Here is a 16,583-nt window from a genome sequence, read left to right as displayed (position 1 = left end):
GGGGGGGGGGATGGGGGGATTTAAAAATCTCATTTTTATATATTGAAATGATACAATTCTGGATATACTAGGTCAAATAAAACATTAAAATTTTAACTTCCTCTGTTTACTTATGTACTTTTAAAAATGGTTTCTAGAAAATTTAAAATTACATATGTGCTTCACATTTGTGGCCCACATTACATTTCTAATATTATAACACTAAGATCTTGCTGTATCCCTGATGCCACAGGAACAAATACAATCTGCTTTTCTTCGTCTTGTTAGCCTCAACAACATGGGAATATACCAAATCAGAAAATCAACCAAAGCATGAGCATACATATAGATAGACAAGCTTATCTCTAAACACTTTAATGTTCCCTAAATTCATAATGATTTTTTAAATGTCTCAAAAAAGTCTTTAATGCTTCATAAATCCAAAAGACCAATTCGACAACACTCCCATGAGATAAAAGTTGTCCTCAACAAATTTAGGAGCATTTTTTTCCAATGTAACTTTTTCTCCCCCTGAAAGTGAGGATTTTGAGCTTATTATCTGAAATAGTGGAGTGCCTTAGATTTAGAAAAAGAAAGCAACTTCCATGCTAGGCACGCCCTTGTAATCCCAGCAACTTTTCAAACTCAAGACCAGCCTCATCAATTTATTGAGGCCCTAACTTAATGAGACCTTGTCTCAAAATTAAAAAAAAGCGGGGGGGGCCTGGGGATGTAGCTCAGTGTAAAGTTTCCCTAGGTTCAAGTCCCAGTACCAAAAACAACACATAAATAAATAAATAGGTTTTGTTTTTGTTTTACTATACTATCAAGAACATTCTTTTTAAAAAAATATTTATTTTTTAGTTGTAGTTAGACACAATACCTTTATTTTATTTATTTTTATGTGGTGCTGAGGATCAAACCCAGGACCTTGGACATGGTAGGCAAACACTCTACCCCTGAGCCACAACCCCAGGCCTCAAGAGCATTCTTTATCCTCATTGGTCTAATTACAAACCAGCAAAATTAAGAGATGCCCGGTTCATCAGTATAAATGCCCACTTGTAAGGAAATGAAAGTGTCTTAAAGAAATTCAATATATTTACAATTAAATGTAAAACATATTGTATAACAAAAGCAAACCAAAAGACTTCTGCATTCTACACTAAGATAATTAAATGCTTTTAAATTATAGCCATATCCTCAAAAAAAAATCGACTGTTCTTCCCTCCCTGCACCTCAGAAGGAAAGTCATCTCCAGGATATATAAAGAACTCAAAAACTTCACATCAAAAAAACAAATAACTCAATCAATAAATGGGCAAAGGAACTGAACAGACACTTTACAGAAGAAATACAAATAGTTAACAAATATATGAAAAAAATGTTCAACATCTCTAACAATTAGAGAAATGGAAATTAAAACTACAGTGAGATTTTATCTCACTCCACTGAGAATGGCAATTATCAAGAATACAAATAAATGTTGGTGAGGGTGCGGGGAGAAATGTACACTCATACATTGCTGATGGGACTGCAAATTGATGCAATCACTCTGGAAAGAAGTACAAACTTGGAATGGAACCACCATTTGACCCAGTTATGCCACTCCTTGGTATATACCCAAAGGACTTAAAATCAGCATACTACAGTGATGCGGCCACATCAATGTTTATAGCACCTCAACTCTAATAGCTAAACTATGGAACCAACCTAGGTGTCCCTCAACGCATAAATAAAGAAAATGTGGTATATATACAAAATGGAATATTACTCAGCCATAAAGAAGAATGAAATTATGGCATTGTCAGTAAATGGACGGAACTGGAGGCTATCATGCTAAGTGAAACAAGCCAATCCCAAAAAAACAAAGGCAGAATATTCTCTCTGATATGCAGTACACAATATGCTAATACACAATAAAGGGGTGGGGAACAGAAGTATAGAAGTTCATTGCATTAGACAAAGAGGAATGAAGGGAAAGGAGAGGGGATGAGAATAGGAAAGACAGTAGAATGAATGGGACATAACTTTCCTGTGTTCATATATGAATACATGACTGGTAAAAAATCACATTGTATACAACCACAATAGGATCCTAGTTAGAGTAAGTTATACTCTATGTATGTATAATATGTCAAAATACTTGTAATGTCATATATACTTAAGAAGAACAAATTTTTTTAAAAAAGTAGGATTTTGTAGGCAAGAGCCTTGGATTTTATTATCAATGTGTTGGGAAATTACTCAAAGGTTTCAGCAAGAGAACTGACATGATCTAACTGAAGATCATTCTAATAACAAGTAAGTTATAGGGGGATAAGGGAAGTGTTAGGAAGTTATTGTACCATATTTAGGATAGACACATAGGAAGTTATAAGTAGTAGTCAAATTAATGAAGATTCTAAAACCAAAACAAACAAAACTTGGTGAATTCACTGTGGGTATGAAGAGAAGAAACGAATCACTCTGAGATTTTTGGTATGATTAATTTGGGTGATAATATTTATTATATTTTATTATAATATTTATTAAATTTTATTAAAATGGGGGAAGACTGAACAAGGAAAGAAAAAAAGAGGAACCAAGGGTTTTGATTCGGACATGTTAAATTTGCCTACTGGACATTCTGGTACAGTTGTTAAGGAAGCAATTAGCATATAATTCTGAAGAGCTGATGGGAGGTGTAAGCATTGGAGACAAAAAGAGCCACTGGTGCTTAGGGTTGACAGGGACTCCAACACCTAGAAGTGAAGAGGAAGAGGAGGTACTACCATCAAAGAAGACTGAATAAACACACACACAGAAAGTAAACAGGAGCATGTAAGATCCCAAATGGAAAGTACACAAAATACTTTTTAAAAGGCAACAGTAACAACTAAAAACAGTAACAAAGGTTGGTGAAAGGTCAAGTAGGAAGAACAGAAAAATCTCTACTGGATCCGGCAGGATAGAAGTTGTTAGTAACATTGGAATAGCTTCAGTGGAGTTAGGGAGATAAACATCTCACTGGAAAGGGCTAGGAAACAAGTATGAGGTAAGGAAAAATGATCCAATGGGAAGGAAGAAACTGGTGATGCAAATGGGGGATGGGAGGTTAATTATAAGAAAGGCATAAACAGGTTTTAAATCCTAGAACATAAAGTTACCAACTATGAGATTAGAAATTCTAAACAATATCTGCTTCATCATTTTTTAGAAACATGAGGGGCATATTACATAAATATGATATTCTGTACCATTCAATTACTCCCCAGAGGGCCATTAAAAGCACTTTAGCTTCATTATTTGTACATCGATAAAGCCCACATATTCAAAATCCATTTAAAAGTTATTTTTGACTTAGAAAAGTTCAGGATTAAAGCCTCTACAAAATAGTTCTTTAGTCATTTGAATTCAATCAGTAAGGCACATATACTTCTTTAGCAGCAATATATGTCTTCGGAGTACTAGGCACCCTTGCGAATGTAGCAGTTAATGTTGGTAAACATTTATACAGTGTTTAGTGTTCTGCTAACTGAACTACATTACCAAGTTTTTTTAAATATATTTTTAGATGTTGATAGACTTTTATTTACATGCGATGCTGAGAATCAAACCCAGTGCCTCACGCCAGGCAAGAGCACTACTGCTGAGCCCCAGCCCACCAAGTTCTTTTTCTTCATCACTATGGGCTATTTATTACTTAAGAAATAAGATCCCCTAATAGAAAAAATGGGGTTTCTCTATACAAAACCCATATCAAAGGTCTACAAAAAGAGGAAATTTTTAAGAAAAAAAATTAAAGCAGTATAAAGCTAATAAAAAGTAAGGATGTTTTTGTATTTTTTCTCAGTACAAAAGGTTTACACAATAAATCTAAAAATTTTTTAAATGTGTGATCTCACCTTTCAAAGATAAGAACAATGATAACATTTTGTCATATACACTTCTAATGATTTTTATATTTTCAAAACCATGGTTAAAAATACATAATAAATTTTCTCTTGATTTTTTAACCATATAGTACACTACTTTTAACTATGTGCACTCTGTTGTACAACGTATCTCTAGAACTTTTTCTTTTTCTTTTTTATTTTTGGTACTGGGGTCACTTAACCAGTGAGCCACATCCCCCTTTTTTTACTTTTTAATTTTGAGACAGGGCTTCACTAAGTTGCTGAGTCTGTCTTTGAACTTGCAATCCTCCTGCCTCGGCCTCTGTAGGCTCTGGGATTACAGGCATGCACCAACATACCCAGCCTAGAACTTTTTCATCTTGCAACTCTATACTCACTGACCAGCCACCCCTTGTTTCTACCTTCCTGTAGGCCTTAGCAACCACCACTCTGCTTTGTTTTATGAGTCTGACTTTTTTAGCTATGTCATATCAGTAGAATCAGGTAGCATTTCTTTTTTTGTGATTGTCTTACTTCACTTAACATATTAATGTCCTCAAGGTTCAACCATGATGTAGCCTAATAGTAATTCCTTCTTTTTTAAAGCTGAATAATATTCCACTATGCATTCTTTTCTTTATCCATTCTTAGGTGATGGACATTTAGGTTCCTTCCATATTTTGGTTACTGTGACTAATGCTTCAATGAATATGGGGCTGCAGACATCTCTTCCAGATGCTGTTTTCAATCCTTCTGTGAAACTTACTCAAAAGTGGGATCACTGAATCACATACTACTGTTTTTAATATTTTGAATGATTTCTACACTGTTTATAATAGCTGCACCATTTTACAATCCCACCAACAATGCAAGGGTTCCAGTTTTCCACATCTTTCCTAACTTTTCTTATTTTCTGGGTTTTTTGTTTGTTTAATAGTGTTTATCCTAACAGGTGTGAAATCATATCTCACTGGGGTTTTGATCTACATTTCCTTGAATGATTAGTGATGCTGAGCATCTTTTCATGTAATTGTTGGTCATCTGAGTATTTTCTGGGGAGAAATGTTTATTCGAATCCATTGCCCATATTTTAATTGAGCTGTTTGTTATTATTAAGTTGTAGGAGTTCCTACATATTCAGAATATTAACCCCTTATCTGATAAATGGTTTACAAATATATTCTCCCATTCTGGAGGATAACTGTTTCTGATAACTGTTTTCACTCTGATAACTGTTTCCTCTGCTGAGCAAAAGGTTTTCAGTTTGATGTGGTCCATGAAATAAATACTTACCCTCAATATATGCATTACTCTTTATTTCTTATTTACTTTATTTCATTTTTTAAATTTAAAATTCTTAAAATTTAAAATCAATTCATTAAAATGATTTCACTTACAGAGTTTAAAAAATACTACCAATAGCATCTTCAAGTGAAAAACTTATACAATAGACACAGAAGTTATTCTCTATTTCAAATGATATGGAATTCTAGTTGTAAATACAAGGGAAAGTTACACATGAGTAAAAAAATCAGATTTTATCAACTGATCAGAATTATTCTTTAGCACAATAATAAAATTAGGTATACATTCAGTGCTTCTACACTCTCAAGGTGTTCCACTCCCAGTCACATAGTATTTGCAAGTAACCAATCTCCTTCCAAGCTGAATGTAGTAGCACATGCCTGTAACCCAGCTACTTGGGAAATTAAGGGAGGAAGACAGCAAATGTGAGGCCAGATATGGATACTTACTAAGTAAGACTCTCTCTTAAAATAAAAAGAGGTTAGAGAGAGGGAATGGGAATAGGAAAGACGGTAGAATGAATCGCACTTTCCTATGTTCATACATAAATACACAACCAGTGTAATTCACCATCAGGTACAACCACAAGAATGGGAAGTTATACTCCATGTATGTATTATATGTCAAAATACACTCTACTGTCATGTATATCTAACAACAACAACAACAAAAAGAGGCTAGGTATAGCTCAGTGGTAGTGTACCCAAGGGTTCTATTCCCAGTACTGGCGGGGGGGGGGGGGGGGCCACACAACCAAAACATAACAAAGAAACACTTGTGTGTTATATAAAATATAAAAAATTATTATTGGACAACAGAGAAATGCCTTCGTATTTTAAATCTATAAAATCTGCTAATGAACCATAACCGACTATGCTGTAGTTTTCTTAATGCATTCTTTCATAAATGTACTTACACTTTCACACATGAAGACACAAAATAATTCTCACTTCTCTTCAAACCAGATTGTACAAAACATGTACTACAATTTAAATTAACAGAATAAGACAATAATCTGTAATGTTAAGTCTGTAGTAGAAGAAATTACTCTAGGCCTTCTCTTTAACATACCTGGACTGAGGAGAAATAAGTGAGATAGATACTCTTAAAATCCTTTCACAGACTTTTCTCAAAGGCATGCAAGAAATAGATTAATAAATAGAAAGCAAAACAAAAAGTCAACAGCTCTATGCAAACTGCCAAACCGGTCCACTTATAAAGTAACACCCCAGGCATTATTCGCTGCAAAAAGCTGCCCTTACCCCTTATACTAAATAACAGTATGGACTTTGTATTTTTCTTTTTTTACTTTTGAGATTGTGCAGGGGGCTGTCTTACTGTTACACAAACTGCCCTCAAACTCAGGATCCTTCTGCCTCAGCCTCCCAAGTAACTAGGATTATAGGTGTGCACCACCTTGACCAGTAAAAATAGTAAAAATATTACTATTTTTAAGAATAATACCTAATTTTTATCATTTTTTTCTCTTTACCACCTGTGATTTCTTGTTACTCTAAGCATTTCTATTTTTTCTCAATCTATATTTTATCTTAACCAAAAGGCCAAGTAGCAATCTACTTTTCTCAATCTAATGGGCAATGCAAATTCCAGTATGTTCAAATTATACAAAATAAAAGGCTTCTAAGTGAGAATCTGAGGGACTTCTTATTTCAGCAAATTATGTGAACTTTAACATACTAACTTTATGATACCTATTTTTGCCACTTAACCAGATTTTATTTGCTCACTTGATGATCTTGGTTGCATTCAAAACAGTATCATTTTATCCTCCCCAAAACTCTATGAAGTGGTATTATTACTATTCTAATTCTACAATTGAGGAAACAGAGTTACCAGAGGATATTAAACAACATGTCCAGAGCTGAAGTGGTAGAATATGGCAGAGGATTATCTCGATTCTAATACTGACAATTTGATGCCCATGTTTGTGTTCGTAAATGCATTATGGCAATGTGTAAATAACAGTTTGCTGAGTACCCTTTACTTTAGTACCTTTGGCAATTCTCTGGAGAAACAAGAGTGAGGAGTAACTACATCAACCAATTGATACCTAGGTGATCAGAATTCCTAATTTCTCCCCTTTCATGTCTTTAAAAGCTGTTCTAAGAGACATGACTAAGCCATGAGTGGAAAGCCAGAGAAACACCACTGAGTAAACAAATGCTGATCAGAAGTTTTCAGGGGTTTAGCTCTTTGGGGCAGGGCGTACTGGAATTCATGGGTGCCTTACGACTGAACAATATCCCCAGCCCTTTCTTACTTTGAGACAGAGGAAATTGCTGAGGCTGACCTTTAACCTGCGACCTTCCTACCTCAGCCTGTCTAGTGGTACATGCCTGGAAATACAGGCATGTGCCACTGTGCCAAGATTCAGAGGTCCAGTCTTAGGTAAGATTATAGCATGCCTATCCTATTCTGAATCGAAACCCTAGACTTTCCATTGCCATTTGAAGTATTTACCAAAGATATTTAAGACTGTTCCTTCTGAGATGAAGTCCCAAATAATCTTTGACTACTTATAGAATACTTGGGTATAGTGGTTTTCAACAAATATTCCTTGAGTATATGTAGGTTAGGTCTTCTCTGTTCCCTGCTGACATAACAAAATATTGGCCTGACTCCCAATTATCCCTTGAGTTCCTTGAAAGCAAATAAAATATCTTATGATTTTTACATTCTCAATAGTTGGCCCCTTCCTGATACATGAATGGCTGTAACTATACATTCAGTAAACAATGAGTATGAAGCAATGTGTTTAACAAAAGCAGTATCAATTAAATTTTGCTCCTTTTTAGACTGTGTGTACATTTTTTAAAGGTCTGTATATTCTTTAATAAATTTTAAAATTCTATTGTGTTATTTCTTTGACTCAACTCATTAACTATTTTCCTACTAAAGCAGATATGACAGGTGTTTTAAAAAAAAAAATTTTACAGAAAGAGACCTTAGGTGCACACTAATGATAATAATAAAACTAAACCAGATCCAGATTTAAAGGATTTCCCTAATCAATGCCTGGTTCACTCTTGAAAATCACAATTTTATGTGATCAAAGAAATAATACTCTGTATTTTTAAAACACCACATATTTTTATAGATGGGTAATATGTAGACATATTCTAGTTATGAGAAATGCTGAAAAGCACTAAGACTTCAACTGTTTCTGAGCGTATAAAGATCTTGTGGATTCAGGAAACATGGCTATATCATTTAAATTTGTGTTGCACCAAAGAATTCAGTGAATGAAGCACTAGGGTAAGTGCTCATGAACATCATTTCATTTAACCATCAAAATTACTCCTTCAGGAACATTATTACTGCCACTATTTTACAGATGAGGAGGACACACATCTAGTTAATAAGTACAGGAATCACAACTGATATCCATACAGTTCTAATATAACATCCATGCTAGTAACTACGCACAATTCTATCTTACAGTACACCCTCAGCAAAGCAACTCTTAAGTTTTCTCACTCATAACCACCTAACTAATATTGAAACAAAATACCATATTTGTTTCTAACTCTATCACTGAGAAAATCGTTCACCTTCTTAAGTTCCAAACATTCCCCCATCTTGACCACTGAGGGCTGTTTATAACTGACATTTCGTTTTCTGAAAATTGTATTTTGCCCCCCCCCCCACCATAAAAATACTGCTGGCATCCACAGCTGTGTTCTGTATAAAACTTGTCACAGCTGTCAGTGGCAGTGGTCATGATCTTAGGTGACTGGAGTTTTGAAAGACTAGAACTCTCAAACACAGGTTGTAAATATTTATGTAATATTCACCACACCAAATGCTGAATAAAACCATCTGGGAAAAACAAGGAAGTTATGTGATTAAATGTGTTAAGTATCTATCTAAATGGAACAGCTATTTGAAAAGATCAATTTTATGCTATTTTTGTTCAAAAAGGGTAAGGAGGCCATTTTCCAGATTTTATTTGTTTACAAGCCAAGTGGCTAAACATCAAAACTGAAAGAACCAAACCGTCTTCTGTTTTTCTCAACACTGAAAGATAATCAGGCAAAAGACCTGTATTCAAATGACGTTACAAATTATTTAAATGTTTTTTTTTTTTCCTTTTCTGACTTACTTACACCTAAAACCTCAATAAATTTTGAACCATGGGTCATGAATGGTGAAGTCAACCAAGGATGTTTTTATTCTAGTCTCTCTCTCAAGGAAGAAAGGAAAACTGAAGCAACATACAAAGACTTTTACTGAATACACTGCAAGTCTTCCTTCTCCCTTGACCTCCATATTCAATCAATGGACAAGTTCTACTGACCATCATACCTAAATATCTCTTTAACCTGGGTTAATTCTCCCTATCCCTAATGTCACTGCTCCAGGTTAAACCAACACATACAAATCCCTATATTGTGGTAACAGGCCATCTCTCTGTCTTAGCTTCCTTTCCATCACTCCTCACCTTGCATCCAGAATGACCGTTTAAAAATAATTCCCTGCTTAACTATCCCCCTCAATAAACACCATTCAACGACTCCCCAATATTTTTATGATAACAATCAACCTCTTAACATGGTTTACAAGACTTGTTTTATCCTGGCTCTGGTCAATTTTCTCCACTCTTACCTTCTGTCACTTCTGTCCTTGTATACCATTTAGCCATAGTGGGCATCTTTCAGCTTTTCAAACTTTCCATATCTGTTTTGCAGGGTTTTTGTTTGTTCATTTTACATATTAGCCACCACATGGTCTCTTCCTTCTACCTATTTTACTTTCCTACAACTTCCCATCTTTACTAATCTCCTCTATTCTCTCTCTCACAAATTTCCTGAGAAAATCAACTTAGGAAAGATTTTATTTTTGGCTGGTGATTTCACACCATGATTACTTGGTCCTGTCACTTTGGGCCTTTGGTGAGGTATAACATTACCCAGTGAAGAGTGCAAGGTGGAGCAGGTGCTGCTTATCTCACAGCTGCCAGGAACTGGGGAGGGAAGAAATCAAAAAAATGGACCCTTCAAGGATATACCACAAGTGATCAACACCTTCCAGTTAGTAGCCACCTCCCAAAGCACCAACTGGGCACCAACTATTAACACCTGAGTCTATGGAGGACATTCCAGATCCAAACCATACATTAATTATTTAAGATTATATGTACTCTTCTATATACTCCTATTGCAGTTCTTATCAATACTTTGGTAAAATTAGTAAATTACTTAACTATTTAATCTTCTGCACTACTAAACGAATGAATGAATGAATGGTGGGTGGATAACGTGCAAAATCACAAAATTTCCAAAACCCTTACTTTCTTGCTGGGTTCAGGAAATTTTGTGATTTTTACACATTTCATAGCAATATACCTAAAATTTTAAGGGCAAACAACTACCTCAAATTTAAGGAAAGACAAGACTTCTCAAAGGAAAGATGAGACATGAGGACACTTCCTTACCTATAGTAAACAATGGATATCATACAAGTCAGAAGAATTTTAATCAAAATTAAAATTATTTTAAAATTACTACAGGCCAAACATGGGCTACTATGACAATATAAAACCCTTGGTAACCACAGAAACAATAGGAATCTCACTCACCCATAGGAATCTTCTCCAAAGACCTCAATGCAGGCTGAAAAAAACGACTAGGGTACATTTGGAAGAGAATGGAAGCTCCTTTGGGAAAAATACCAAAACCTACCTGGATTCTTCTTGCCCACCTCTCCTATAGGAAAAGTCTTAAGTGGTAAGGGAAAAAAGGCAGTCAATGCTATTGCTCTCAGGAAAAACGCAAAGACCTACTGTAGTTGATTAAGGGAAATGAAACAAAACCACCAAACCAAAGTCCTCTACCCTTAAAGAATCACTGAAAAAGTCTCAAGTGAGTTCCAAGGGAAAGTAAGACACCTACCTAAAATGAAGACTGAACCATACCAATGGTATCAACAAACACCTACTTGGGAGAAGAGCTAGCGCATGGAGAAATACCCTCTTTAAGACGCAAGTTCAGCAGGAAGACATAAAGGTGAGGGTAGAGGAGACATTAAGAAAATCCCTCTGGCAGGGTGAAGGTACAGTAGTCAGAAATATGCTTGCCTAGCATGCGTAAGCTCTCTAGTCAAACTCCAGCATACACACACCTGCACCCCTTAGTGATTCACCAGAACCTACAAGATATAAAATAAGGAATTTAAAGTTCACCATGACTTGGTGTCAATGTACTGTTTCAATCAGATTCCTGCTACTCACAAATAAAATTCTCCATTCCAGGCAGGATGGCCTCCCAGCCTCTTTCATTCAACATCTGAAATATCCCCCTAGAATTATCTCATTTTAAACAGCCCTAGTTACTATTCATTCAAAAGACGTATATCAAATTTGGCTTTTTCCTATAACCATTTGAAGGTACGCTGCTTTCATCCTTCTGTGAATTCATATACATTCATTATCTGTAGTATTCATGTCATTAGATACTACCTTATACTGTTGTTTAAGTGTTGTATTTATAGCCAGGCATGATGATGATGCACACCTATGGTCCCAGCTACTCAGGATGCTGATGCAGAAAAGATCAATTGAGTCCAGTAATTCAGGGTTAATCTGGGAAAAACAGAAATACAACCCCACCTTAAAAAAAAAAAAAAAAGTTGCATTTATGAATATTATCTCATACTCTATAAGTTTCTTGAAAACAGACATAATTCCTCATGTGCTCCTTGTATCCTTGTGAACACAATTACTAAATATATACTCAGAGAAACAAATTAATGCAAAAATTAATTCAACAAATCTCTGGAAAGTTCATACTTTGAGAAACTGAGGCAAATGGCATTGGTTTTTGCTGAGATCTGCAGCTACATTAAACTTATCTTCCAATTTCTGAAGTTGAAATTAGTATCTGACACATGGAAAACAATAAAATAGCTAAATATTTAACTAAATTTCATCTTCTAAGGCCACAAAAAAATGAAACCCTAGAGTTCTATTCCAGTCCTCCTCAGATTATACCAATATCTTGAAATAGTCTACATTCTATTTGTTCATTTTCTCCCTGAATAGACTACAAATATCAAAGACAAAAGTTGTACTGTCTCCTCTTTTTAAAGCCTGCAACATAACTACCACAGCACTAAGTACAGACATAGTAAGAAGACAATATTCCTCCCCAAATTTTAAAGGTAACATAAACGCAGCTCTTACATACTTATCTGCCCCATGTAAAAACATGTTAGTTACTCTTCCTACTGGAAAGATTTATTTTTCATCATCTTTGGCTCAAATTCTTAAATGCTATCTGCCAGGTCTCATGCCCCAATAAATATGCATCCACAAGCAATTATGGAGATAGATAGCTTATGGGGAGGGGGCACTCTTTGGTCAGGTCCCAATGCTGGCCTGTGGTTAGGGGAAAGGAAAAATGGGGGGAGGGGTATAGCCCTGTGATTAATCACTGCCCACTCTGCTTAGGGGTATTTATCACAGCCCACTGTCAGGTAAATCACTGGAAAAACACCTCTTCAGTAATTAATGTGAAGTGACGGATGGACAGCCCCTGGGCCCATTAATCAGGAACATCAGCAGCCTACTGAGATTATGAATGTCAGGATGCATAAACTGCCGGTGGATCAATAGGCCCAGGAATTCATCCAAGGCTCTCATTTCCGAGGCATCTCCGGTACATTAGGCTCCCTTAACCCCTCCCTCAATCTGAGGTGAAAACCAAGGCTTCAGAACAAAGAGCAGGAGCTGAGGTCTGAAGTGACCATTGTAAGAAAACAGTCAAGGAAGCTGTTCATGCCTAGGAAAGATACCAGGATAGTCAACATGAGTACAAAGTGCTATTTTGACCAACAGGGTCTCTCAAAATGTTCAGTTATAGGAAAAGTAGAGGAACCATAAAGATATAGTTAATATTCATCTATTCACAGCTTGATAATCCACTTTAGGGATCACCTAGGTTCTTGCTTTTAATCTTTTACCCATTTTCCTATCCATACTTTCTTTCCTTTCACATTAGCACCATTAATGTAGAAAGAAATAAGGATGAAAATTCAATTTTTACTACGTATGAATATAGGCAGAAATTTTAATTTAAGAATAAAAAAAACTTGTATAAAATAAAATCAATGAATTATCTTTGAATTTAATTCAACATCATCCTTATTACCATGATGAATAGGGAATTGCCAGCAGAAATATCTACAAGTATTAAAAAAATATTAACATCAAAAAGGTCTGCTCAACTTGTTAAACAGTCTGGAGTTGAAAGAGAGTTACTGTCTACTCATCATCAAAAGTTTAGCCAAATTTTTGTATGGGAAGTAAGGCTGGCCAATGGCTTCATATTGAATACACTCTAGGCTGGCAGTGACGGGAAGGAGACTGCTTGCTGCCACATCCCGCCAAACCCCAGTGCTGTGCTTTGTGGTGAGACTCAGGCCAGGGCTGCAATTGTTGGTTAGAAAGTGTCTCAGAGTTACGGCTGCCTGTTCCGCTAAATCTCATTTCATCCTACTGATGGATGGATGGACAGATGGCTGCTTGGTGAAAGCAGCATTATCAGCCAGCTTCTATGGGGCCTCTAAATGATGGATAGCCCTCTTTCTACTTTCTCCAAACCACCATCGATCCAAGCCATATTTCAGCGGTCAGAAGCCCAGTAATATTAAGACACACAATCAGGTTAAGTTACTTGCAGTGTAAACCTCTAAAACAGAAATCCTAACACCTCTGCTTTGCTGTCATGAACTAGGCTAAACATGTTACAGTTTCATTCTTTCTAGCTGTTAACACAATGAATTCCAACAGCTTAAAGCCCAAAGGGAACAGCTGGGCTCCATTCCTAGCAGTACTTGAAAAGCTAGCTTGTTTGCCAAATTTTTTACTAGCCAGTTCGTTTCTGGGAATGAACTCTACAGTACTGGTGAGCAGATCTGTGAGTATGTATATCCAGTGGAGTGTGATGCTATTAGAATCATCAAACCACCTCGAGTTTGCCAGTGATATATCACTGTCCTCAAACATGTATACAGTCCTGTCTACCAACACCAAGGATGGTGATTAAAAACAGGACAATTAAATTCTATCAACTGGCCCAGCCTGGTGGTGTATACCGGTAATCCCAGCAGCTCAGGAGGCTGAGACAGGAGGACCCCAATTTCAAAGCCAGCCTAAGCAACTTGGCGAGACCCTGTCTCTAATAAAATATTAAAAAGGGCTGAGGATGTGGCTTAGTGGTAAAGCACTCCTGGGTTCAATCCTTGGTACAAAAAAGGAAAAAAAAAATCTGTCTTCTATACAGAATGCTAAAATCCTGTTTCTATCTAGTTCACTTTTACTTTCCTGAGTACATATCAAAGTATAAGTACTAATCCTTGCCTACTTTCCAAAGCACATTCTTATGTCCATTTGCTTTGCCTTCTTCTAGTCATCTCATCTGTATTAGACTCCATGCCTTTCTTTGTTCCTTCGATGCTATCCTGAGCTCTCAGACAACTTAGACTCTATCAAAGTTATTTCCATTGGTGTGGCTAGAAGAAATGGATACTGTGATATGAACTCCTAGTACCCACATACTCTCTCTTTTTCTATGCTCACTTATTCCCAAATTAAGACCTCCTCTAAATGCTTCCTTATCTCCTACATCCCAATCAGGTCAGCTTGGTTCCTAGTACTGACCAACTCTTTTTTCTTTAATTTGTTCTAATTAGTTATATATGACAGTAGAATGAAGTCTGGCACATCACACATAAATGGAGTTTAACTTCTCATTCTTCTGGTTTTACATAATGTAGAATCACACCAGTCGTGCAGTCATATATGCACATATGGTAATATCGTCCAATTCATTCTACTATCCTTCCTAGCACCATATCCCCTCCCCTCCCTTCATTCCTCCCTGCCTAATTCAAAGAAACTCTATTCTTCCCTAGCCACCCCCCTTATTGTAAATTAGCATCCACATATCAGAGAAAACATTCTCTTGACTAAACTACTGTTACCCTAAACCTATAAGTAGAGAACCTTTATATTTTGGGGGTAAGAAAAATGATTCAATGAAATAGCAACAGTCTTTCTTCTTGTTGTTAATAAATGTTAATGTTTTAACATTTATGCCTTAACAACATCTGTATCTGTTTCTGTCAAAACAGAAATAATATGCTATGTTTAAAAGATCCTTCTTTAGCAGGGCCCAGTGGTTCATGCTTGTAATCCCAGTGACTCAGGAGACTGAGGCAGGAAGATCACAAGTTTGAGGCCAGCCTGGGCAACTTAATGAGACATTGTTTCACAATAAAAAATAAAAAAGGCTGGGATGTAGCTCAGTGGTACAGCAGCCCTGGGTTCAATCCCCATTACTGCAAAAATGAGTGGGGGTGGGGGGAGTAACCATTTTTTTATTATAGTTCTGTATTTAAGAAAAAGACTTCCCCTTATAAATATCAAAGAATTTTTTGCAGTATCTGTAGACTACTGGAAGGGATAGTATAGGCCACAACATCCTAATTTTTCAGATAAGAATACCAAGGATCCAAGGTTTTACTCTTCATGGTTACAAAGATATTAAATGGCAAACCCGCAAAGCAAGCTGAAATTTAAGATTACAATTACAAATACTGTCTCATTCTACTGTATTTCTCAGACATTTTGTCTTCATCCTGGGATTTCAGAGAGGGTGGATAATGATAGTTGAGAAGTGCTTATGTGTTTATATGCGTGAGAAGAGTGCTACAAATAATTAAATGTGGTCACCTAAACTACTGGGCTTCCCACTGAAGTTGCACATAGGTTATCTGATAGTCATTCACCATCTTAGAGAACAAAACCAGATGTCAGTGAAGCCCGGATCATTAGAAACCACTACTCTTCTCTTTTCCTTTATTTGCCCCAGTCCTATCCAGAAGGTTGAAAAAGAAAAGGGGAAAAAAAAAAAAAGATACTGAATGCAAGTAGTATTGACTTAGCCTAAATGGACAGGGAAGCAATGTGTCCTCTTCATTTCCAAGAATGCCAAACTCTGGTCAACAATACAACACAAGATGACTGACTGGATTTCACCCTCTGGTGGCCAGAACGTGTCACTGCTACATTTCCTCATTCCCAACCTACCTCCATTCAGATTTTACACTTTTTTTTTTTTTTTATTGGTTGTTGAAAAACATTATAAAGCTCTTGACATATCATATTTCATACATTAGATTCAAGTTGGTTATGAACTCCCAATTTTACCCCAAATACAGATTGCAGAATCACATCGGTTACACATCCACATTTTTACATAATGCCCTATTAGTAACTGTTGTATTCTGCTACCTTTCCTATCCTCTACCATCCCCCCTCCCTCCCCTCCCATCTTCTCTCTCTACCCCTTATGGCTAAGAACCTTCAAAAATCATGCTGTATCACCTCCTCATCTTAAA

General features: G+C 36.2%; 1 protein-coding gene across 11 annotated transcripts in view; it reads right to left on the bottom strand.

The window, feature by feature from the left end:
• The window catches only part of R3hcc1l (R3H domain and coiled-coil containing 1 like), a 93,141-nt gene that overhangs the window by 54,084 nt on the left and 22,474 nt on the right, over positions 1-16,583 (bottom strand). Inside the window, exons 1-2 of one of the 11 annotated variants that reach the window (XM_048807113.1) lie at positions 11,641-13,295; positions 8,832-11,330 (exon numbers count right to left, since the gene is read on the bottom strand). The exons of 6 other annotated variants lie outside the window; for them this stretch is intronic. The gene's annotated coding sequence lies outside the window, so the exon portion shown is untranslated. 4 more of the 11 variants (XM_048807111.1, XM_015494605.2, XM_048807115.1 and 1 more) reach the window with 4 other exon arrangements.

The sequence above is a fragment of the Marmota marmota genome, unplaced genomic scaffold (genome assembly GCF_001458135.2).
Source record: "Marmota marmota marmota unplaced genomic scaffold, marMar, whole genome shotgun sequence".
NCBI classification, from domain to species: Eukaryota; Metazoa; Chordata; class Mammalia; order Rodentia; family Sciuridae; genus Marmota; species Marmota marmota.
This window is presented reverse-complemented; position numbering and strand designations above follow the sequence as displayed.